Source organism: Nothoprocta perdicaria, unplaced genomic scaffold (genome assembly GCF_003342845.1).
Source record: "Nothoprocta perdicaria isolate Ctin4 unplaced genomic scaffold, notPer1 scaffold_124, whole genome shotgun sequence".
Lineage (NCBI taxonomy): Eukaryota > Metazoa > Chordata > Aves > Tinamiformes > Tinamidae > Nothoprocta > Nothoprocta perdicaria.
The window spans coordinates 1268132-1274171 of NW_020454361.1; positions in this window are offsets into that span (position 1 = coordinate 1268132).

Sequence of the window (6040 nt, forward strand, 5' to 3'; positions counted from 1 at the left end):
TCCCGGGCTGCTCGGCAGCGCGGGGCTGCGGCGCCGGAGGCGGCGTCGGCAGCGCCCGCTCCCCTTGGCGCAGCTCCCTGGCGCTGCTCCCCGYGACCTTCCCCTTGCCTGGGATCTCCCACCCGTTTTGGAGGCCTCGTTAATTTAAACCAATATTCCTTCCTCCCCAGAGGCCTCCGTGCAAGGGAGCAGCGCTATTCAAGGCGCTTAGGCTTTAAGCTCCCGCTCAGGCTGCCTTAAAGCATCTGATTAAAGTGCCGAATGCTGGAGCCGGGACAATGCCAAGTGCCTTCCTGAATCCGCATCCCTGAGTTCCTGCTGCCTTTGGCCGCACACTCCGCGCTCCGWCTTTCTGCTATTCTTCCCCTGGAGACCCTGGCCAGACCCTTGTTCAACTCCTTTTACATTTTTTCTTGCTTGCATGGATTCTTTTTTATTTGTTTGTTTTCAATTTTCTTTTTAAACCTCAGATCCAAGAGTGGCCACTTTTGAAGCATCAAAAATCTTATTCCTCGCCTTTGGTTTTTTTTTTTTTTCTTTCTCCAGGCAATTGTAGCTTACAACACCTTAATTATCGCGTCTCTGAAAACTGCTTAGAGATTTTAATACTTCCTTCCACGGACCATTATGCAGTAGACGTCTCAGCCCCATAAAATGTGCCTTCTGGAACCCGATCGCCTTGCGCGGCTGCATTTCCCGGCTCGCTCCTTGCTCTGATGACTCAAGTGCCTCCAGCTACCACCTTCCCTCTCCCCTCCCCTCCTTCCCAACACCTAGGAAAGATCGGAAGTGGCTTTTCCCGTGGCTGGAAGCACTGGGAAAACTGGGACTAATGAGCAGAGGGCCCTGGGTTGGGCTTTCTAAGGCCTCCCCGCACTTGCTGTCTTGCRGTGGAGGGGATGCGACCTGCTGGGTGATGATGGCTTTGGTAAAACTACAGGGTGTCCTGGCAGATTTTGGGTTAGAATACGGATATTCCATTCCCATCGTATTACGCAGCTAGCAAGTGCGTTGCATCACTTTAATCAAGCGGCACATCTGCAGAAGGTGCAAGTCTCCAGGAGCCTGAGTGCACAAATCACGGTGTAAATCACGGCAAAGGAAGATCCTTGACATCACCTTCATTTTTTTTAATTTGATCTTCTGGTCTAGCAGCATAATGTGGTTTTCTGGCATCCGCTTTTCCTGGCTGGTTCCTAGGCACAAGGGCTGTCACAAAGCTCCACACATGCACTGCCCTGGCATTTTAAAGATCCGTTGTTCTTTTTTTTTTTTTTTTTTAAAAAAAGATTGGATTAATCCTGAATTTTGCCCTAATTCAGCTTCTCTCAGCTGTGTACCCACACTGCATGGTAATTTTCCCTGGAAAAGTTGTGCTCAGGTAGAGGGGCTGTGAGTCCCCATGGAGGGCTGCAGAGGAACCTGGGGTAAATGGGCTGCACGAGTTCAGCCACGAGACATCTCCTGCATGTGAGCACAGAAACGAGTCAGGGGGAAGATCTGCCYAGCCCCACAGCGCCCATTCCTTTGGGGTACATGAAGTTTTATCCCCTACCAATTTATATTTAGGTGGGTTTTAAATAACTCAGACACCTCCCTCGGGGAGCCATCCCGCAGGTGAATGGATTTCAAGACTAAGCAGTTTCTCCTGGTGTTCAGCCTAGATTTTCTTTTGCTCTGTTTTATCCCATTGCTCTTTCGCTATAACATTTCTCGGGTGATTTAGATACGAGGTGGCTGTGGATGCGCTTTGCGATGCCGATCAGGCCGTGCCGAAGGCGGGATTGAACACGAGGAGGAACCGCAAGCCGGGGCAGCGGCGGAGGGAGCAGGAGGCCCCGCAGCCCGGGGGGACGCCGGATCTTGCCGAGCGGGTGCGGGGGTCTCGTCCTTGCCTCCTCCCTGCAGAATGAGGCCAGACATGCTGGGCAGAACAGAGAAGTTTTGGGGAACGAGTGCTCCAGATCAGCCCCAGAAATTGCATTATTGCRATATTAGAATTGAATTAAACTTAAAGGGAGGTGAAGTGGGGGGTGGGGGCAGGATGGACGCGAGGAGCTCAGAGTACATGTGCATGGAAGAGAGGAGCGGGGACACGCTGACGCACGCAGGAAGGGGACAGCGTGATGTATGGGTAGAGGAAAGCGTGATGTGTGTGTGCAGGCGACACTGCCGCGCAAGGCAAGGCCAAGGCCCCGAACGTACCAGGAATGCAGCAATTAAACGACACCCTTTCTTCTGGYGCAGCCGCCCTCTGGCTACACACAGCTTAGCTGGACAAGCGCCAAAGCGAGTCCCCGGGCGGGCTTGCAGAGCCCCCGGCTGCAAAGGGAGCCCCGAGCAGTGCTGCACGCTTGGAAGATGAGCGTGCAGCTGAGGAGGAGCAGCGRTCGCCAGAACCTCGCGACAACCAGGAGTCATTTAATATGTAGGCCAGCTGTCCCTCCTCAGAACATCAAAGGCAGCGAGAAGAGCCCTGCGCTGCCAGAGCAGCGGAGCGGCGGCCAAGTCCCGCGTCCTGCGCTGTGTGCGCGCGGGCGGCGCAGCGCRGGGCTCCCGCTGCGCCCGCCGCGCTCTGCTCCCGGCTGTGTGCGCGCCCGGCCTGCGCCGCATCTGTATTTGTGTTTGCCCCCACGCCTGTGTGCACATGCCTGCCCTTGGCATGGGATCTTATGAGCGCCGCTTCCGCTGCGCACGGATCCTGCTGACGGGTGGGACGGCTCCGGCCGGCGCAGCGGGAGCCCTCTGATCCCCTGCAGCCGTGGCAAAGGGTGGGAACGGCGGCCACGGCGCCTGGCATGTGCATCCGCGGCATGGGCGCTCTGCAGGCTCTGCAGGCACGCTATCCCGTGCACGTTTTCCCTGTGCACACTCTCCCTGTGCTCACTCTGTTCCTGTGCTCCCTCTCCCCTTGCACWCTCTGCCTGTGCACACTTTGCTCCCGTGTACACTCTCTGCGTGCACGCTCTCTGTGCACGCTCTCCACGTGCGTGCTCTCTGTGCACACTTGTTCTTGTGCATGCTCTCCCCGTGTACACTCTCCTCGTGCGCTCTCCCCATGCACACTCTCCCCGTGCACACTCTGTGCCCATGCACTCTCCATGCAGATCACAGCAGCCGGTTGCTGCCAGGATGGAGGGCAGGGACGAGGGGGAAGGTACCTGATCTGCCCCCATCCCTCCTGTTTGCTCCTCTCCCGTGTGAACCCATGAGCTGAGGGAGGCTCAGAGCTGAAGCTCTACATCAGACCTTAGCCTGCCCCTCGCCTCAGCCTTGCTCCCTGCTCCAGTTTGACCCCTGCCCCAATGTCTCCCTGGGAATGGCTGGGATGTGACTGTGCCCGTGGCTGGGTGCAGCACAGSGGGGTGCTGACCTGCCTGTGCATTGGGCAGGGAGAGGGACAAAAAGAAGGGAGCTGTGAATTGCGCGGGCTGGGTGTCCAGGGAAGGACGGGGAGTCTCTCCCCAGCTGACGCTCACCCTGCAGCTGCTCAGAAATCCCCACCTCGGCTTATCCAGGAACGGCACGGCCTTCTCCCGCTGCATGGGCTCTGGGTTGCATCAGATTTGTCTGGCTGGCAGAAGTCACTGGTGTGACCGAGCTTGGGGATGATTTTCCTTTCTGTTCATTGTGTTTCGCTCAGATTTTTCCRAGGAATCGTCCTTGTTTGGCCTCACAAACCTCCATACTTGGTTTGCTTTGGATAAGCAGGGTTTTGTCGGAGCACATCTGGCTGGATGCCGCTCCGTGGCGCGGGAGCCACAGTGGAAGTGAGTTTTCCTGTTCCTACAGGCCGGCTTTACCTCTTCACCCCGCTGAGGTGCCTATTGCTGAACTTTGGTGAATGAAACGTCCCCCTGAGCCTCGATGCCTTTCCCACGTTAGGAGTATTTGATTTGCTTTGTGTCTGTTTGTCTACTGGGAAATTCCAAAGCGGGGAGAAACAATAAAAACATGAAGTTTAAGTGGGTATTTACTCAGCACATAAGCATACAGCTATCCTGGCGTGTCAGGCATGTACACACCATTTTAATCTGTGATAAAGGGGCACTGGGCGACCTTTGAATGCTTATTATTGACATTTCGTATCTTAAACTTGTAATGAGTACCCGGAGCAGCCGGTGCTCGCCCGGCCCGGCCGCTCACCCTGTGCACGAGGATTTGCTTCCTCCATCCTTAGGACGTGTCCGCGCTGATAAGCGCCTGGCTGGTCTCCCCGGCTCTGGTTTGAGGTGAGGGAGACTCCGAAGACACGGAGGCCACACAGCTTGCAAGGATCCTTTCAAAACAGGATTTGGTGCCTTTTCTCCTCTTTTCCCTTAAAAAAAAATACTTAAATGCAAGATGCCTTTGTGCACTACAGGTTTACTTTMGAGGGCACCAGTTGCAGCGTGAACTTTCCTACAAGCACATGAAAGCGGGTGCTGCTTCAGTGCTGTGACACGGTGTCCGTGCAGCCTTGCACGGGAGAAGGAGCGGAGCGCCGGGAGCCCCCAGCGCCGGGGGGAGCGTGCCGGGCGGGAGCGCCTCGCCGGGCCCCGGCCGGGGGGTCTGCAGGGGGTTTGCTGCGGTTTTCCGTGCCCGGTGTTGATTCACCCAGCGCGGGGGGCGGGGGGAACAGTGCGCTCTTTCTCTGAATCCCCCTTCCTTGCTCCCCACCTGAGCCGCTCTCCTGTTGCACGCGGCGTCGCCATGGCAACTAATTGTGATGTCATTTGCAGAGATTGCGGGGCAGGAATGCTCAGCCGGCTCCGGAATACGCAGCCGGCTCCGGCCTCGCTTCCAGGCCGGGGGCAGCATTCCCACCGCTTCCCCCAGGCCTCAGCCGTGGCGTGGGCGACAGGGAGCCCCTGCCTGCCAGAGGCTCCTGCTAGGGAAGACTGCAGGTCATTGCGTCCGTCGGGACTTGTGTGATAACATCTTTGGGAGCTGCGTCTCGGCTCTCCATGTTGTGCTCTGTTTTCCGCCTGGAAGACATGACGGGAGACACAAGAGGGAGGGGAGCCACCGAGGCTCTAATGCAATTTTCAATTCCCCAGCCAGCTTGCTTAGAATAATTACCTTTGTTGCAAGATAATTCATTACGGCGAGCTCTAAATCCTCCCACCTAAAATGAAAACAATTATTTTGTTCTTCTTCCTCAACTTTTTTTTTTTTTTTCTTCTCCTTTGATTTAAGGTGCCATTGGAAATGCAATTCATAAACGCATTCGCTTAGCTTAAATCAAACTGACAATTGTCTTCAGGACTCTAACCATGCCTGAAATGCCCAGCACAACCTAATTTAAGCAGTCTGAGAGCGGGTTATACAAGACTCTGCTGTATACTCGTGCTTTCAGGAAAGCATCTGCACAGCTTCAGTTTAACAACATATTTAATTCCAGATTTTAATTTTTTAAACACAGATGCCTAATAAACCTCAGTACAGATTGGRTGGGAAGCTTTTGCCATTTAAGGTGCCAGAGAAGAAATGTGTAAATAGCCAATTAAAAAAAGTAGGAGAGGAGACAGTGTTTTCGGTTGTTGCAAAAGAAGGTTTTGCTTTGCTTTATTAAAAAAAAAAAAAAAGAAAAAAGAAGAAAAATAAGCTGAATGTAGACTCAAATGTTTTCTTCAATCCCAAATATTTCACTGTTTTTTTTTCATGAAAATTCATTTCAAACGTTTTCATTGTTAAATGTATGTTAAATGTAAACCTTGCATCTTAAGACACAATTTAAAAAGAGCCCCTACACCTGCGGGAGCGCTCTTTGAAAAAGGCTGCGGAGCCGGGAGCTGTTCGGACCTGCCGCCTCCCGCCTTTCCCCCCTCCACGGAGGGGCACACAAGCCCTTTTAAGAGAAGGAAAAAAGAGGTCTTTGACATTTAAAACAGCGCCGAGCAGCTTCTGTTTTTTGGAAGCAATGCCAGGAGTGCCAGCTTCCACATGTCTCCATTTGCCTAAAGGTACCTGAGGATTTGCCTAGTAATTAGTTAACTGCCCTGCTTGGGGGTAGGGGGGAGAGGTGAGAGGTGGGGAGGGGGCGTCCACGGGGGCTCCC